Raw genomic sequence first — 20413 nt, 5'->3', positions numbered from 1 at the left:
TTTGTCACCTATTCAGCTACTTTCTTGTGAAGAGTTACCACCTGTTGAAAATTCAGGAACCAGTGTTGGTAACACTACTGAAGTCCCCAATAACAACTTAGCCTATAGCTTTATTAGCACATTTAATGTTAACAGTGGCCAGATTTGTGATATTTTAAATAAGAACTGGTCGTGTATAACCACTAATAGTTTTCTATTAGAAAAACTTGGGCCGTTCGTCTTCAGGAGAGGACAAAACATTAAAGATCTCTTGCAAGCCAGCACTGCTAATATTAACTCAACCAGATCAAAAGGTTCTTTCTCATGTGGCTTTTGTAAATATTGCATTTACATCAAAACAGGCAGTTTCTGTTCTGTAGGTAGTTGCAATAAAAAGTTCTTCATTTCACATAGGATTGACTGCAACACCAAATCAATTGTTTATGTAGCATATTGTGCTTGCTGTCCCGCCTTCTATATTGGGAAGACTGATAGAAGGTTTCGGGACAGGATATACCAGCACAATTATGCTATTCGAACTAAGAACATTGAAAATGCATTGGCGAAACATATTGTTTCATTTCCAGGTCACTCGTTTGTATTTATGGGTATTGATCACCTACCTGAATCACATAGAGGTGGCCCCCTTTCTTTAAGTTTGGAGGTTCGTGAACTTCTTTGGCAACTCAAAATGGATGCCTTCAGAAATCCAGGCTTAAATGATAGCTGCAACATTACACCATTTTTGAAATTAAAATCATATATGAAGTGATTTTGGCTTTCATTGTCCCTTGAGGTTCTTTCCTTATAGGAGTATACCCCATTTGGAGTTGTTCCTTGGTAAATTTCTTTAGGTCAAGTACACATACTTTTCACACTCAAAAATAGAGCTTTTAATTTATTTTGAGTTGATACGTGTTAGTTTAGTGATAAGGTATGTATTTTTTATTTTCATACTTTCTTGTTTTGTACATACTTGATATTGTATAAGTATGCTTGACAGTTCCCTAATAGACTGTCCTTTTAATCCATTGAGAAGTCTAATATTGGGATTTTGTTTCCCATTACTCCCACTACCGTCATTATACTTAAGGACAACTAACTACTGTTATTTTTGTTAGCGCATTAGTATGGCGCCTGTATAGTCTATTCACGTAGCGCCTTCTATGTGTTCTTTCTTTCTTTCTATTTTATGTAATGGAATATGTTGATGTCCAACATTCAAGCATAATGTAATATATTTTTAAATACTTGGTTCATTTTTAAATTCCTTTTTAAACTTTTTTATTAAATTAATCCCGTACGATTCACGTACTGGGCATGTTGTATTTAAAGCGCTGTCTCGCGCTATTTGTTTTTTTCTCTGAAGAAGCTTCCTTACTAAGGACGCTGGATGTGTTTTGTGCAACAATAAACTGAGCGTTAAGACAACGAGTGGCGGTTTTCTTCCATCAGTATTGGGCTTTTTGGATTACCAGAGAAGTTTATCTGGAATGATTGTGTAACTCCAATATACACAGAGCCAGTTATCTGGAATTACTGTGTAACTCCAATATACACACAACTAATTACCTGGACTTACTCTGTAACTCCAATATACACAGAGCCATTTATCTGGAATTACTGTGTAACTCCAATATACACAGAGCCATTTATCTGGAATTACTGTGTAACTCCAATATACACAGAGCCAGTTATCTGGAATTACTGTGTAACTCCAATATACACAGAACCATTTATCTGGAATTACTGTGTAACTCCAATATACACAGATCTGATTACCTGGAATCACTGAGCATCTTCAATGTTCATAGAGTGAGAGAATTACAAACACTATGTAATTCCAAAATACACATTGCTGTTATCACCAGTCACTGTATAACTCCAATATACACAGAGCCATTTATCTGGAATTACTGTGTAACTCCAATATACACAGAGCCATTTATCTGGAATTACTGTGTAACTCCAATATACACAGAGCCATTTATCTGGAATTACTGTGTAACTCCAATATACACAGATCCGATTACCTGGAATCACTGAGCATCTTCAATGTTCATAGAGTGGGAGAATCACAAACATGATGTAATTCCAGTGTACACATTGCTGTTATCACCAGTCACTGTATAACTCCAATATACACAGAGCCAATTACCTGGGATCACTTTGTAACTCCAATATACACAGAGTCGACTATCTAGAATCAATGTGCATCTTCAATGTACATAGATCGGAAAAACTACAAACACTGTATAACTCCAATCTACACAGATCTGATTATCTGGAATCACTGTATAACTCCAATATACACAGAGCCAATTACCTGGGATCACTCTGTAACTCCAATATACACAGAGCCAATTATCTGGAATCACTGAGAAACTCCAATATATATATATATATATATATATATATATATATATAGACCCAACTGCCTGGAATCACTGTGTAACTCCAATATACACATAGCTGTTTAGCTAGTCTAGTGTAGTGCCAGTATACACAGAGCCAATTATCTGGAATCACTGTGTAACTCCACTATACACAGAACCAATTACTTGAAATCAGTGTGTAACTCCAATGTACAGAGAGCCACTTGCATGGAACCCTTCTGTAACTCCCATGTACACAGAGCCAATTATCTAGAATCACTGCGTAACTCGATTGTACACAGAACCATTTACCTGGAATCACTGTGTAATATGAAAATACTCAGAGCTGATTATCTTTAATTAACGTGTAACTCCAGTATACAAGGAGCTGATTATATGGAATAACTTTGTAACTAATATACACAGATGCAGTTATCTGGAATCACTGCGTAACTCGATTGTACACAGAACCAATTACCTGGAATCACTGTGTAACATGAAAATACTCAGAGCTGATTATCTTTAATTATCCTGTAACTCCAGTATACAAGGAGCTGATTATATGGAATAACTTTGTAACTAATATACACAGATGCAGTTATCTGGAATCACGATTGTACACAGAACCAATTACCTGGTATCACTGTGTAACATGAAAATACTCAGAGCTGATTATCTTTAATTGTCGTGTAACTCCAGTATACAAGGAGCTGATTATATGGAATAACTTTGTAACTAATATACACAGATGCAGTTATCTGGAATCACTGTGCATCTTCAATGTGCACAGATTGGAATAACCACAAACACTGTATATCTCCAACTTGCAGATGGTTGGATCTATGACTTCTAACCACCGCTTTGATCCATTTTCATTCTTATCCTTTTAGTATCTAGTAACGTTGATAAAGTCTTTGTACCATTATCATACGTGTCTGGATCCAGTAAGGGGCTGTCAGAGACTCTACTGAATATTGTAGCAAATCTGCATTCAGCTACAGTAGTGTCTATACCTACTGGCCCAGATTTGGATACTTCCAGTGAAACAACTACCATACTATTGCACCCTCTTATGATGTTGCTATTAAAACTATGATGAGCTGAAACAGAGCGCTGATATTATATATGTTGTGATAAGTTAAAGTAGAATCTACTCTGATATCAGCATTGTATATAGATACAATTAAGCAATTAAAGTTGACTTTAATGTTTTTCTATCACATCTGATAATTCCATGAATTTATTCATTATCATCATAATCATCATCATCATCATCATCATCATTATCAACCAGTTTCCCATTTTCCACATGGAGTCGGAGTGTCTTGCCAGCTGTCACCATGCTCAATTCAATGCCACTCTCCTACCTCCTTTGACAGTCATGTCTGACTATTGTAGACCTTCTTTCACACCATCTGTCCACTTTTTTACTGGATACCCTTGCTTATTCTTGCCTTCTTTCTTTCTGTCCCAAATCATCTTCACTAGATTGTCTTCTGTTTTTCTGTACATGTAGCTGAACCACCATAATCTGTGTTCTTTGACCTTCTCTGCAATTGCAACTATTTTGGCTTCTGCTTTGATATCCACATGACTTCATCTGTCCCACAGTGTGCATCTGACCACCTATCTCAGGCACTTTGTCTCCACCTCCTCCAGCTTCTTCAACTGCTCTACCCAGGTTTCTGTACCGTACAGTAGTACTCGCTGCAGCACTGTTTTGTGCACCTTACTTTTCAGCTTCTTTGGCATTCTTCTCTCATACACTATCCCTGACACTCTTTGTCAGTTAGCTTTAGACCCTCTTATTCTAGCATTGTCCTTCTAAGTCAGACTTCCTTTCTCCTCAACCACCTCTCTCAGATACTTGAAGCTGTTAAGCTGTTCTTCCATTTTTCCTTCTATCTGAATTCTCAGCTTTTTCTGACTTCCCCTATTTGTTGCCATTACAACTGTTTTATCTGTACTCAGTTTTAACCTATTCAGTTGTGCATTCCATTCCCCTATCCTTTGCTGAAGATTTTGTTTAGTCTGCTTATAATACCACATCATTTGCATACACCAACTTTGTTGATCCGTCCCCTCTGACCTGTTTCCTAATGTAGTCCATCACCAGTATGAACAGTAGTTGGTTCAGAGCTGAGCACTGATGCACACTTACTCCCACTGGTAACCTCTCTGTGAGACTGAAAACTGTTCATATTTGTGGAATTGTACGTAGCCTGCACTAATTCTAATAATATTTCTGGGATTTTGAACCACTGCAGGAATGCCTAAATCATCTTTCCATGAATTTAGTTGGAATTAAATTATTAAACCTGACCTCAATTGGTTTTCTTTAGCATGTAATAGCTCCATGAATCATAGGTTCATAGGTTCATAGGATGATACTAGGCTATCTGCCCTAGGGCATTTATAAGCCTAGCCAGATTGTGTTTGGCTTTCACCATCCTTTTAGATTAGTTGACTGTACCTCTGTATAGTAGGTCACAGAAGATAGCCCTTTTGAGATTAGTTTACTGTGCCTCTGTCTAGTAGGGACACAGAAGAGATCCCAGAGGTAAACCTACGATCTCCCATCCACTCGTCAAGATTTCTCTTGAAGAGGGTCATTGAGGGACTCTGCCTAACATGGATTGGGATTTTGTTCCAGAGTGAGGGGAGCCCCTGGGATATGAATCTGTCCCTCCAACATGTCCTATTTATTTCTGTGCTGAGGTTTAAGTCCCTGGAGGGTGCAGCTCTAAGTGATTTGGATTTCCTGAGGTGGAGCATGTCCATTAATTCTGGGTTGGACATGGCTTTATACGTCAGGCACAGATCGCCTCTGTGTAGGCGGTAAGCAACTGGGTAGAGCTGGAGTTTCTTTAGCCTAACTGCGTACGGCATCTGTTTGAGTCACTTGATCCTCTTGGTGAGGTACTTTTGGGGTCTTTCCAGTTGCTGCAGGTGTCGGGTAAGGTACATTCCAAATGGGGCATTGTATTCAATTATAGGCCTGATGAGTGATGAGTAGAGGGGCACAATGACCTCTCTTGATCTAGATGTGAACCCTTTTGTGATAAGGTGGGCTATATAGAAGGTCTTTCTAACCACTTTGGCAATGTGATTGTCAAAGGAGAGATTGCTATCTACTTGGGTCCCCAAATCCCTAATTACTTCTTCCCTACTTAATGGATTACCACCTATGTGGTAATTTGTGGGAACTGTGTTTTTCCCAAAGGGGGATCTAGACCCAATCCAGTAGCTATAGCTACAAAGACAGGTTTATTAAAGCAAATGTATAGTTATATAGGAATATAGGAGGTAATAATATTTCTGGGATTTTGAACCACTGCAGGAATGCCTAAATCATCTTTCCATGAATTTAGTTGGAATTAAAAAGGCCCCATAGGTGATTAGTAGGCTGACAACTCCATGGGGCCTTTTTAAGCTTAGCCACGTTTCCCAAATGTGTTTGACATGTTTTGATACTCTAGTACTATTTTAAGGGGCATATGCAGGCTTAGGCATGGGTGGTCAAGCATTCATAGACTGCCTCTGTCTACAAGGGAGATAGGTGGCAGACCGGGAGTAAATTTCTGACCCTCCATCCACTGGTGCAAGTTATGCTTGAATTGGTTTAGGGAAGATCTCTTTTTCCCATGGATGGAAAGCCTGTTCCAGATAAGAGGTAGTCACTAAGACACATACCTATCCTGAAAACATATCTTATTTATGTTGCAGATGATGTTTAGGTCCCTAGAGCAGATACTTCTGATGTTATTTGTTTTGATGATGTGTAACAAATCACAAAACCAAACTGATTGTGATCTAGACCCATTATGTTGCCTGCATATGCATAAATACATTTTGCTATGATACATTCCATGGCTTTGCATATAAGACTGATGTGGCTGATGGAACTATAAATGTCTTGCTTTGTAAAGGGGACACCCTTGTGTAGGAGAGTCACAGTGGCTGTTCTCCAGGCATCAAGCACAGACACAGTGGACAGGCAGAGGTAGACACTGTGATAGTATGCACTGCACACTGATGAGAATGCAGCCTGGTGTCTTTTCTGGTTCCATAGCAGTATTACTTTTAGTCTTTGGCACAAATTTTTGGAATTGTACCAAGATGATCATGGAGAGACTAAACTTTCAGAGATATTAGGAGCAGCAATGTGGGTAGATTGGGTAAAGTTATTGGTAAATTTGTCTGCTTGTATATTGACTGTATCCTTACAATTGGAATATGTGTTATCATTATAGAAGAGCTCAGAGTATTTTGGACATTATTCCTGAATTTCTGACATAACTGAAGAAAGATTTGTAGTTTCCTTTAGTATCTGTAGTGACCTTAAGCTCATTCTGCTTTACATGTTCTTATAGTACTCTAAAGTTCATTACTGACATGTTTCATTGTGGTTCTTAGATAAGGGGATGAGGATTTCTTACATCTTAATTTTCCATTTTTTGTTATGCAGTTTATCAATGCATGAGTTCCACCAGAGAAGTTTTTTCCTGAATTAAGCATTATATTTAGGGATGATAGCTGGTGACTTATTTATGCAGCTGTTTAGGTGTTGACAAAAGTTAGAAGTGAATGTGGCAGTGGTATCAGATGTGTTCCTTTGCAGGGGATTGTTGACTATGTGTGTAGATCTTCAAAACACTGATGTAAGATTGCCCTGGTAAAGTCCATAAAGACAGGTTCATTTGGTGGTGTGGTGGTACCACTAGACCTGACTGTGAAGATGACTGACTTGTGGTCAGATTTAACTAGGGGTGGGGAAATGTGGGTTGGAGGACAGACCGGGATTAGGTTGGTTAGGATCAGATCAAGTATATGAAAACTTATTGTGGGTAGCTGTACAACTTGCTCAGGAATATTGACATTAACAAGTCCTAAACTGAGCATGGGCTCAGCTGAGCATATCCATTTTAGAGGTATAAGTGTGCCAGTTAATGCTAGAGTAATTGAAATTCCCTAACAAGATGGTATTTGGTTTGATATTTAATTCTTCAGCAGTGTAAAGGTAATATCTATGATCCTTGGGATACACTGATGGGGATCTGTAGCTAGCAATGAAATAATAGTTGGATTAGTTAATCTTGATTTGAATCTCTCAGTGCTCCAAGTTAGGACTGGGGTAATTTGACATGAAGGGAAGCCATTTATGACAAATACAGATACTCCTCCACAGTTACCCAAGGACCTGAAGGAATGATGCAAAATATCTTATTTATTTTTTGCTTTTGTTACTGGTAAAATCCACATGGGAACTGAAATTCTCATTGTCAGCACAGGTCACAGGAGAAAAATGTCAAAACAAGGATAGAAATAAATTAGTAATTTTTTTTGACAATTCAGAAAAGAAACAGTCAACAAACACTATTTAGAAAGTATTTCAAAGCAAATGGTCAACACACATTATTTACAAAGAAAATCAGATTAAGGAAATACATGTTTTCAAGATATTGTGAGTAAAATCAAAAATACTATATTATACCATGATCCCCCCCAAAACGCGCACGCTGATTGGCCAGCGTGCCCGTTGTAAATCGAGTTATACTAATGGAAAAGGTCCGTCGCCGGACTTTTTCCATTAGTATAACTCGATTTAAACACTGTCTCGCTATGTTAAATGGGTTTAACATGGCGAGACAGTTTTAAAATAAGCAACAGTGACCTCCGTTGCTTATTTTAAAGCTGTCTCGCCATGTTAAACCCATTTAACATAGCAAGACAGTGTTTTAAAAATGGAGAAAGCAAGATCTCCGTTGCTTTTTTAGCTATGTTAAATGAGTTTAGCATATGAGACAGTTTAAAATAAGCAACGGATGTCCGTTGCTTATTTTAAAACTGTCTCGCTATGTTAAACTCATTTAACATAGCGAAACTAAAAAGCAACGGAGATTTTGCTTTCTCCGTGCTTTGCCACAGCTCTGATGTACTGCACAGGCGCGCAGTACATCAGAACTGCCTGATGCCAGACACCTGCGGAAGGGCAGTAAACAGGCATTATACTATGCCATTATTTAAGAAAAGTAATAGTTTCTTTTCTTAAATAATGTCATAATAGCAATAACCATTCTGGTGTGGGTAATGCTAAATTTACCCACGGTTGGCTTTGTTTGGTCCTCGCCTCGTGACCAAACCACGCCAACCGTGGGTAAATTTAGCATTACCCACACCCAGGCGTGGGTTATTGCTATACTAATACACCTGTGCATGTTTGGTCCATGCCATTGGATGATATTTGACAGTGAGGATGTTTGAAGTGGATGGTGACATATTTTCTGTGCTATGAGTAGCTTGGAAAGGGTAATGTGTTGTGGAATTTTTCATGACATTTGAAGGTACTGAGAGCTGTGCATTGGTGGGAGGAGTTTGGGAGGCTGTAGGTGAATTTGCTAATGTTGCTGGATGTGCTTTCTATTTTCTGTTTGGTGGAAGAGTTGGGATTTGTGAATATTGTTGAGGTATATTGGAGGGTAGGAAGGAGAAAGGAAGTGGCAGATATTATTTTTTTACTATGATCACTTTGCAGGTGCTTTGCTCTGTAAGGAGAGTTTCGTTTGTAGAATATCTTTTTATGTCAGTGTCAATATGCAGATCAAATTTTAGCTTATCAATAATAACTCCACGTAATTTTGTATAGCTGATGTTTTCAATTTTTGTGCTGTTTGAGGAGATAATATTAAGGTCAGTTGTGTTCTGACTGATTTTTTTTAGAAGAAAATGATTAATTTGGTATTGTTGGAGCTTAAAAGCAATTGAGATTTATTTAGCCAGTTTTCTATAGAGGTGAAAGTTTTCTGTGTGGTGAATTTTAATATGGAAAGATCTGAGGCTGAGCAAACTAAACCATAACTCTCAACCTACCATCCCCAAAATGAGGAACACTAACCCTCATAATGTGGAACAAATAGGCAAAATGTGGAACACATAGTAATGGTTTACTAACAACTTCAACTAGGAAGGTCACAGGATGGTTAAAATATGCTGGTTTTACTTATAAAAAAGATCTTTTAATGAATTAATATGATTAATTTCTATTTACAATGGATTTCACTTAAAAGAATTCCTAACGCTGAATGTGTGACAGAGTCTTTCAATGTGGAACTTTTGAGGAACTTCGAGGAACGTGAACTTTTTAAGACCCCAAATGAGGTACGTTCCTCGTAATGAGGTACACTTGAGAGATATGAGACATCAACATATTCTATTATGGTAGTGAGTTTTGATTCCTTATGCATGTCATTAATGAGGATATTGAAAAGTATTGGTCCAAGTATCAAGCCTTGGGGGACTCTTGTAGTGATTGGAAGGAATGTGGAGTGGGAGTCATTCCATGTTACATACTGAATGTGATTGTTTAGGTGGCTAGTGGGCCAGCTAATTGAGGGAGTTGTGAAGTATATAAAATGTTGTCTTTGAAAGAGTAGTTGATGTGAGACAGTGTCAAAGGCTTTAGAGAAGCCCAAGAAAAGACTGGAGACAATATTACCTGAATCTTTACTTTGATTAATGGTATCTAGCAAATGTAGTAGGATAGGTTTGGTGCTGTGGTGGCGACGAATGCCATGCTAGGTAGGAGAAAGTAATTGGTTATCAAAAATAATGGGTAGGAGCTGCTGATGTATGCATTTTTCAATTACTTTGGAGAGAGGAGGAAAGATTGTTATAGGGTGATAGTTTGACCATTCAGTGGATATGCCACCTTTGTGTAGTGGGATTATGAAAGAAACTTTCTATAGGACTGGGGTATAGTTTTTTGTAATGGATCTATTAATTGGGATAGATAGAGGGTAGCAAATGGTATCAGCAGCTATACGTGAAGTATTCAAATGGCAGGTTGTCAAGAGCTAGTGTTGTGGGTTTCAGTTTTTAATGTATTTTTCATGGTATTTGTCCAGATGGTTGTTAGGTTGAGTTGGGGTGTGGAATTATGGTCAGGGGGTTGTTTGGGGTAGGGTATCCATTAAAGTAGTGGATATGAAGTGTTTGTTGAATATGTCTACAATGGTCCTGCTGGTTTGAAATGGAAAAAGACTTGGTGGTTGGCTAATTTTTTTTGGGGGTGGGGTGTATGTGTGGTCTGGTTAGTGGAGAAGTAGTCTTTATCATAACAAACTTGTGCATTTGTGCAGTTTCTTATGCAACAATATGTATCTAGGTAGGATTGGATCTTAATTGTGTGCCATTGTTTTCAGCATTGTCTCTGTCTCTCATGAGTTGTTTAGTTTGATGGGTTAGCCATGGGGCAGAATTTATTTTTACTCTTTTATGTCTATGTGGGGCATATTTTAGTATAGTTAAAAATAAATTATTGAAGTGACAGAGAGCTACACCTAGAAGCACACATTTGAGTGGTTCTCAATCACACTGTTTAAGTCTGCCTTTAAATATGGATTTATCAAAATTGGTTAAGTTTCTCACAGAGTTGAAGTGTAGGGTTTATTTGGGGGGGTTTATGGTATTCCCTGTTGATATAGGTGGGTTGATTATCACTGAGAGAGTCTAGGGGGGTGCTGGATAGCTTAATTTTTTTCATGGTTGGTTGAGAGCAGTCTAGTATAGATGTTTCTGTATATTTTGTTAAATCAGGTGTGTTGCTGGATCAGCTAAGTGGAATGATAGAGGTTAACATTATGTGGAGTAAATTTAGGTTTGCTAGAGGTCCAGTATATATTAATTTCAACAAATAGGATGATTTCTTGAATGAAAGTATATGATAAATAGCTAAGTATGTTTTCGGTAGTCTTGACATTTTTGAGAGAAGGTAGGATATAGGCGGTTACAATGATTATGGATTTCAGATTGTTTAGGTGGAGTCTGGCTATTAGTATACCTTCATTGCTTTACTGTAGAATATTTGGGAGGTGAGTATGAATTTGTAAGGTGGCTTGAAAAATGATGACCACAACTCCAGCTTATTTAGCTATTCAGTCTTTCCTAATGATGGTATAACCAGGAGGAATGACTTCTGCATTCTTAATTTCAGGTCTTATCCTGGTTTCACTGATAACTAGGATGTGGGGTTGATGGAATTCAATCCATGCATGAAGGTCAGATATCTTACTGCAGATGATGCAGGCATTGAAGTGATATATTTGTAGGCAGGAGGATGAAACTGTGATTTGTTGTGTTCTAGAAGATTGTTGAGAAAGGGAGTTTTCATTTACAGGGTTTGGTGGGTTGGGTGTTGGGTCATGGCTGGGGTGTTCATCTCCGCTCTCTATTAGTTTATTCAGGTTAATGGCATTTTTGAGATTATGGAGAAGAAGTTTTGGTACTTTTTTTGCACTGGTGTGTGGGGTTTTGTATTTGGTGTGGGTTAGTCATGTTGTTTTTTGAGTAGAATTTTGTCTGTGCTGAAGATGGATGGACAGATTAGGAAGCTGTATCTGTAGACAGGAGCTAAGTATTTTTTGCGGAGGACTTGACTTGAGTGTAGATAGGGCATGATTCATAAGTAGTTAATAAACTTAGAATGGTTAAAGTATCTATTAGAGGAAGTATCTGCATGTTGGGAGATGTGAAATTGCTGTATAGCAGAGTATAGAGAGGAAATAGGAGGAAGAAAACTACATAATTTATTGGGTTGATAAGAAAAGGATGGTGGGAAATGGTTGCTGTTTTCTGAATTGTAATTAATTGGTTATTTTATGTACATAAGTAGGATATAATGACAGAAAAAGGGAACTGACAGGTTGTAATGTACAGGGGGATTATTTTCACATTTTTTTAACCTGAAAATGCAGCAGATGGTGTCTCTCTGGTAGCAGAGAGAAATAATGCCCGGATTATGACCTAGGCAATCCAGATTCAATTAGCATCTCAGGCAATTGACAGAGTGGAAGGGAAGAATGGGCATTCCCATCCGGGGGGGGATGGTATGTGGGCATCTCTTGAAGATGATTCCTAGTAGAGGTTGGGGATATTGCAAGTGGAGGCATGGTCAACAGGTAGCGGTAGGCCTGGCGGAGCTGCTGCAGTGACAGAGCAATACACCACATGCCTATATTACATGTTTACCCTGGACCACACCACAAAGATGCAAAGGGAGAAATGACATAGGCCCAAGTAAGACCACACACTTGTAGAAGTTCAAATGTGCAGTGTCCCATTACCTTTGACCTGTGATTGACTCAAGCAATTGTTACAATAATTCCATGGGGCCATGGAGTAGCTTGAAGACCTAGCAGATGAGGCATGAGGGCCATTGATATGCAGGAAGGGAGAAAATGTAAAAAAAATAAATAAATTCCGAAGATGGCAGGTAGAGGTAAAAATCTAGCTTGCTATGGAAATCACAAATATTACAGGAAGTACTGCTTTGGAAATGATGAAATAACTACATTTTGGTGACAGCTTATGTAATGAGGCTTATTGGCAAATTCCACCTAGATTACTTTCTGTTTGACATAGTATTCTAATAGATCACATAGTTAGGCTACTGCAAGTGCATCTTTGTCACTACCTCAAGGCATTAGAAATTTCAGGCCAGTTACAGTATAATGCATTTTAATGATCCTTCTGCTTTGTTTCATTTGCTGTCTGTTCTATAAGATACCCTGTATCACTGATGTTCTTCCTATCACTGATGTGGAAAAAATGTAAGACCTTGTTTGAAGTGCAGTATGTTTAAAATGAACCATTTTATAAAAAGAAGATAAGTTGTGGTGGAAGAGTATTGTAATTATTGTTTATATATTACAGATCAGTTACCTCAAATGTTGAAACAGAACAAGAAAGACATATTACCTCAAATGTTGATGAAGAGTGGGAAAAGGTAAAACACATTTAATATCAGTCTTTATAAACTCTCTTGCAGCAGGTGATTTGTTGGTGTTTTATGCACAATATCCATAACATACCAGGAGAGCTGGCTTATTCCTACTGGCCAAGGAATGGGGCTTTGTACCTATGTAAGGCAGTCTCTTTACTGTAACAGTTCCATATTGTAATGTGCTATTTCTTTGCTAAATATATGAAGTTGTTTATGTTAAAATTGTCTAAACTGTGAGCAGCTGACAAGTTTGACTTCTTTTATACAATGCATTTTCAAACCGTAAAGGACAGGTTATCACCACTAACCCAAAAGAGTGAACATGCAGAATTCTCCAAAAATAATGTTTCAATTTATACTTAACTTGTTTTCTACCTACAATCACAGTACTACTATTCTTTGTATCCTATCTAAACTATATGATTTTATCAGTAAAAAGTATAATACATATTTTCATTTTGTATTTGTCTCTGAGATTGAATCAATATTGGTATCTGTATGTTGCATATGTATCTTATGGTTATTTATAAATGTGGAGCTTTTCTCCCCAGGCCTCCACTGAAAATGAACACTTTGTCCTATTAGACTTTCCTAGTGCACAAATGTAAAATAAAATAAAATAAATAAATAAATGTGTTTATGCTTTTGTTACATGATAAGTCAGTTAAAGCTCAAGGTTATCAAACATACTGTATAAAAATCCTAATTAATATGTGGTGCATAGAACACCTCGATTTTGTTCAACCATCAGGAAATATGCTTAAGCAGTCTTCTGACATCAGAACATTGTTTAACAAGTTTATATTAAGCACCTCTAAGTGCAGCTAAGTCCTAGTTTTGTGCTAGAACACATTAGTGGTCAGTTTTACCCAACTCAGAACAGCAGTGAGAAGCTGAAACAGCTTTCAAAGCTGTTAGGTACTTTGTTGTGTCTCTTTTTAAACCAAACGTGTGGCAAATCAGTGTCTAACACCTTTCAGAGTTGCTTTTCCTAAGGACACTTTGCTTCTGCCCCCTGTCTGTGTGACAGAGGTAGAGTTATAGAACATTTTACACTCCTACACTGTTAATATGTAACTGGTAGTACATAGAAGCAGATAAAGCTTCATACACTACAAAGAATTATGATGCACACTCTTCAGTTATAACTCAATTGTTATGTGTTCTCAACATAAATGTCAAGATTCACTTTGAGAGCAGAGTGAAGCAAAACTCTCTTGGTGAATTTATTTGTCATATCTTGGCCACATAACAACTTGAGAAAGATTGGAGATACGATCATAGTCCTCTATATAATGATGATATAGCTACATAGTGCTCATGTTTACTATATCATCATTTAACATAGGAATCTATAATGGCCATATTTACTATGTTTAGTATATCATCATTTAACATAGGAATATATCATGACCATATTTACTATGTTTATTACATCATCATTTAACATAGGAATATATAATGACCATATTAACTATGTTTATTATATCATCATTTAACATAGGAAGCATAGGCCGCTCTACTACCACTAAGACACAGAAGTACATCTTTAGCATCTGGGAGACTGTTCCCCAGACAAACGCTAGCCATTTTCAGGATGGTCCTATAGGAATTTCAAGATGCTACTATTTTAGTGCAAAAACATCAAAACAATTGTGTAATTCCACACATGCAGCACAAAAGTTAGAAACGTGCTGTTAGAGATTAAAAGCATTTTTGCTGTGCGCAAGCACAATGCACCCCTCTAATATTGTGGGAGGTGTACTCTCATATTCTGCTACCTATACATGCTTATACCTTTACACCAACATTGCTCTATATTACAGAGAAAGTCATTCTATGAGAGATAATATTTTTGACCAACCATATATTTCCCCTTAATAGCACTTATTTTCTCAGAGTTTGGGACTTGCTCATACAACAGGAACCCATTTTTCAGGTTTCCTTTTTCACACTTGCCTCCATCTATTCCAGTCTCACTCATAGTCCGTTCAAAGCAGTGACTATGCATACACCCTAGAAGACTAGTTATTACCACATTCAAATGCACCAGTAGAATTTTTATTTACTTATTTTGTTATCACTTTGTTAATTGGGTAGAACACAAATCCACATGGACCATTTTCAAGATGACCCCAGAAGGTTACAGAGAGTCAAGAAATGTGAAAATACAATGTCAAGTATAACACACAAAAAAACAGAAGTTTATCATTTTTAGTTATACAGTATACAGTTAGTAGTAATTATGTAGTTAATTACATATGGGTGTAGTTAAAAAATACTTAGATATATTAATTAATTTAAATAGACAGATATATTTATAAATCACCGTTACTGTGTTGATGTGTCATTTTGTCAATAGAGTGCAGTGTGTATGTGTGATGTCAGAAGGGGAAGTTTGGTTGGGAAAGTTAATTCTTTGTTTGTGATTTGCAAGGAGAGAGCTTTTAATCTCTCACAGTAGCAAAGTGTACTAAGACCTGAGATCTTTTTAGTGAAGAAACATTGAGGTCTCTCAGGCTAATTCAGATGTTTAGTGAGGTATATGCAGAAGGTGCATTATATTCAATGATGGGACTAGTAATAGATGAATAATTTGGGACTATAACTTCTTTGAACCTTAAGGAGATGCTACAAAGAATAAGCTCTACAAGACAAAGATGTGTTAGTAAACAGAGCGTCTGTTATCAACATATGCAGCCAAGAACCTGATGTTTGAGCCAGATATAACTGGAATGTTTTCATTAGGGTAAGCAGTAGTAATGCCAGATGTATCAAAGGAAACTATGTTGTATTTCTTGGTGTTAACCCGTGATGACTACAACAAGATAGTTTGAGTATCAGAATGGAATTTGAAAACCACCCCAGTTCAGTTCTGATGGAGACATTCTCTCTGGTCTTTAACTTTTACAGCATTCACATGTTGTGGAAACACATTATTTCACATTTTGCAGACTCTTGCAAAATGGTTACAACTTTATAAAACTCTGAAGCATTCTTGAATGTTCTGTAAAATGTTTTTATATGTTTATACCCACACTGTTAGCATTTTTTGTATAGTTGTTGTCAATGTATTTTTTCCAAGTGCTATCTCAGATACCATACAGTTGCTAACATTTGATTTTATATAGGATCATAGGTTCATAGGTTCATACTAGGCTATCTGCCCTAGGGCATTTATAAGCCTAGCCAGAGTGTGTTTGGCTTTCGCCACCCATTTTAAATTAATTTTGCTATGCCCTTTTTCGAGATTAGTATACTGGGCCTCTGTCTAACTGTGACACAGAAGTGATACCCGGGATAAACCTAAGATCTCCAATCCACTCATCAAGATTCCTCTTGAAGAGAGTCAATGAGGGACTCTGCCTAACCTGGACTGGGATTTTATTCCAGAGTGAAGGGAGCCTCTGGGTTATGAATCTGTCCCTCCAGCATGTCCTATTTATTTCAGTGCTGAGGTTCAAGTCTCTCAAGCTCGTAGCTCGATGGGATTTGGATTTTCTGAGGTGCAGCATGTCCATTAATTCCAGGTTGGACATGGCTTTATACGTCAGGCACAGATCGCCTCTGAGTAGGCAGTATGTCACTGAGTAGAGCTGGAGTTTCTTTAACCGGGCAGCATATGGCATCTGTTTGAGCCCTTTGATCCTCTTGGTGAGGTACTTTTGGGGTCTTTCCAGTTGCTGCAGGTGTCTGGTAAGGTACATCCCAAAAGGGGCATTGTACTCAACTATTGGCCTGATGAGGGATGAGTAAAGAGGCACGATGACCTCCCCTGATCAAGATGTGAATCCCTTCATGATTAGGTGGGCTATATAAAATGTTTTTCTAACCACTTTGGCCACGTGGTTGTTGAATGAGAGATTGCTATCAACTTGGGTCCACAAGTCCCTAATTACTTCTTCCGTACTTAATGGATTACCACCTATGTGGTAATTTGTGGGCACTTTGTTTTTGACAAAGGGGATGACTATACACTTTTTGGCATTTAGCTTGAGGCCATGGCTCTGGCACCAGTTGTCTGTTTCTATGAGGCCCTTTTGGAGGATGCTTGTGTCGGCTGGAGAGTCGATTATGGCACCCAGTTTGCAGTCATCTGCGAACTTGGTCAGCCACAGTCCTTCCGTGTTGGCCTGTTCCTTTCAGAAATATATACCGAACAAGAGAGGTCCCAGGACTGAACCTTGTGGGACGCCACTTGTAACTGGTTTGGAGTCTGACATGGCTCCAGCAATTCTAACCATGTGGGTTCTGTGCTTGAGCCAGTTTGAAACCCATCTAGTGACATAGGGGTTTATATTTAAGCTGGTGAGCTTATCTATAATGCCCAAGTGGGGTATGTATCGAAGGCTTTTGCGAGGTCCAGGTAGGCTGTGTGGACCACCTTCCCCTCGTCAATGGCCTTGGTGACTGTTTCAAAGAAATTGACCAGGTTTAAGAGGCAGGATCTGCCCTTAACAAAGCCAAACTGGGTAGGAACCAGTGTCTGTAGGTCCCCAATATTTTTATTTATGAGGTCCATGATGATCCTTTCCATAGCTTTGCAGACCAAGCTAGTCAGGCTTATGGGGCAATAGTTTCCGGGATCCATTGAGGCACCACCTTTGTGGAGAGGGACCACTGTTGCTGTACGCCACTCTTTGGGTACATATCCTGTAGTAAGGCTGAGATTGAACAATAATTTTATGTTTGGGTTTAGCTCTTAGTGGAGTTCATGTAGGACGCAGCTCGGGACACCGTCTGGTCCCATTGATGCTGTGTTTTTTGCTTTGGAGAGGGCGGCTCTTACCTGAGCATCTGAGATGTCAGGGGGGCAGCACTCTGCTGGGATAGATATTTGCCCTTTTGGTGGGGATGGGGGGAGAAGTTTGTGCTGAACCTGTCAGCTAGGATGTTGGCAATGTCTGTGGGTTTGGTGTATTTTTTGTCATTTTGGACTAATTCTGATCATATCTGGGAATTTCCACCCAGGTTCCTAACATAACTAAAGAAAGCCTTGTGATTACCCTTAGTGTCCTGTGCAATTTTTTCTCTCTAAGCTGGCCTTAGACGATTTTATGAGTGCCCGTAGTTTTTTGCTAATACTGATCAGAGATGCCTTCCCTTTTTGGGATTTTGTTCTATCATGTAGTAGCTTCCTCCTTCTATTGTATAGTTTGTTTATGGCTGGGGTCCACCAGACAGGACGTCTGGCTTTGGAGGATTGGGTCTTGGTTTTATTTGGGATTGCATGATCCATGCATTCCTGAGGGTGTTCATAGAATGTGTTTATAAAGGATTCTGCGGTCTGGGCCATATTTTCCACAGGCCTGGGGGCTTTGAAGGATTCCACCTCAGTTTTGAGGAGTGTGAAATTTGCTTTAGAGAAGTTTTTCACTGTGGTTTTCTGGGCAGGGGGTGGGGTCGGGATGTGAATATCCAGTGAGATTAGTTTATGGTCTGATCTTACCAGTGAGGGATACACTTCTGGTCTGGAGCATAGAGTCCCCATGTTGGTGATGATCAGGTCCAGTATGTTTTTCCCTCTTGTGGGAGTGGTAACAAGTTGTTCCATAGCATTTGAGTTTATAAATTCTAGGAACCTTTGGGCTAGGGTGTTGGAGCTAGAGTAATGCTCCCAGTCTATGTTTGGGTAGTTGAAGTCACCCAATATAATGGTGTTTGGTGAGACCTTCATATTTTCCAGTGTTCTCAGGAAGGCTGAGTGGGGTTCCTGGGTTTGGGAGGGTGGTCTGTAGCAGGCTATAAACTGGAAGGCAGTTTTACCCACTGTTAGTTGCACATAGATAGTCTCTGATGCTTCGTGCTGTTCCACCAACCTGGAGGTGTGGGTATCTTTGACGAATATTGATACTGCCCCTCCTTTTGTGGTTCGGTCAAAGTTTTGGGGCAAAAAGCATGGTATGAGGTATAACCTGGTAGTGCCGGGGTGCTCTCGGGAGCCTTGAACCAGGTTTCTGTTACTGCACAGATATCGATGTTCTCCATGCTAAGGAGAGTTTTGAGTGCATGCATCTTGAGGTTTAGACTTCTGACATTGAGTAGCATTACTCTTAATTTCTTATCCCTTGTGATACCTATGGAGGGGGTGGTTTGTCTTTTGAGCCTTGCCTAAAAAAGGCACTATGGGGGTGGCAAGAGCCTTTGCCAATATCTGAAAGCCCAGGGGTGACAGGTGCAAGTCGTCCCTAGTGAAGCATCGTGGGTTGTCAAGCATGTCATCCCAGGCTGACAGGCATTGGATCCCCTTTGAATGACACCAATACTTAAGCCAATTGTTGAAATTGATCATCTTGTCTTCATATTGTGGCATCATTCTTGGTGAGGGTAAGATGCTACTCAAGGTCAGGGTCATACCGGCCTGGTCTACATGCTCAGAGAGCTCCTCCATGTCTCTTTTCATGTAGTCCAGGGAGGTACATCTCAGGTCATTCACACCAGCATGGACAATGACTGAGTCATATTTGTACTTGCCTTGGAGTGACCTGAGTGCTTGTGTTATGTGCGGATCCTAGCACCCGACAGGCAGCTCACCGTGACCTTCTCCTTGTTCAGCCTGGTGAGCGGGACATCAGTGTGCCTGATGATAGAGTCACCTATTACAAGTGTATCAGGTATGTTGTTTAGCCTTAAGGGCCATGACTGTTCGGCACACTGGCTTTGTGAGCTATGTGTTGCATGTGTTTTGTTTTGGGGTAGTGGTTGCTTGGGTGCCTGCTTTGGAGATCTCTGCTGCTTAGGCAGATTTTTATTTAGAGCCTCCAAGTATGTTTTTGTGTGTTTATGTGTTTGGTTTGCTGTCGTGGTAGGTCTATGTGAGACTGGAATTGTAGTGAGTGTGGTTTCCTTCTCCTCCTGACTGGTTATGCCAGTACTGAGTTGAGAGAGCTTAGCCTCCAGTTTGGCTATATGGTTGCATCTGTCACATGTGTTGGAATTTGTTGGGAGGAGGAGAGGGTTGTCTGTGTACATGAGGCAGTTGTAACATTGCCTCAAGATTCCCAGATTCACCAGCTGGACCAGAGAGGAGATTGACAACTGACCTTTGGACATGCTAGAATAGTATTGGGATTTCCTTTATAATTGAAAAAAAGGGCCAATGGGGAACAAGGTACTGAAGGGGAGTTTTTGAGGGTGTAGTGCTTTTAATTTTGTAGCGCTGACTTATATAATTGCTTTAGTGAACAAGTGCCAGGCTTTAGAGTAGGAATAGGGTGTTTATTATGAGAACTGGATCAGTTCTAAAGGAAAAAGTGAAAAGCAGACTTTGTGGAGCCGA

The 20413-nt window shown here is 39.0% G+C and overlaps 1 long non-coding RNA gene across 1 annotated transcript in view; it reads left to right on the top strand.

Moving 5' to 3' along the window:
• Positions 1-20413, top strand: part of LOC122812299 — a 102161-nt gene that overhangs the window by 37171 nt on the left and 44577 nt on the right. The window contains exon 3 of the long non-coding RNA XR_006366379.1: positions 13065-13137. This is a non-coding gene — a long non-coding RNA (uncharacterized LOC122812299). The remainder of the gene's footprint in view (positions 1-13064; positions 13138-20413) is intronic.

Source organism: Protopterus annectens, chromosome 9.part0 (assembly GCF_019279795.1).
Source record: "Protopterus annectens isolate FY-2018-M chromosome 9.part0, PAN1.0, whole genome shotgun sequence".
Taxonomy (NCBI): domain Eukaryota; kingdom Metazoa; phylum Chordata; order Ceratodontiformes; family Protopteridae; genus Protopterus; species Protopterus annectens.
The sequence above is the reverse complement of the archived record's forward strand: the minus strand, read 5'-3'. Positions and strand labels throughout refer to the sequence as shown.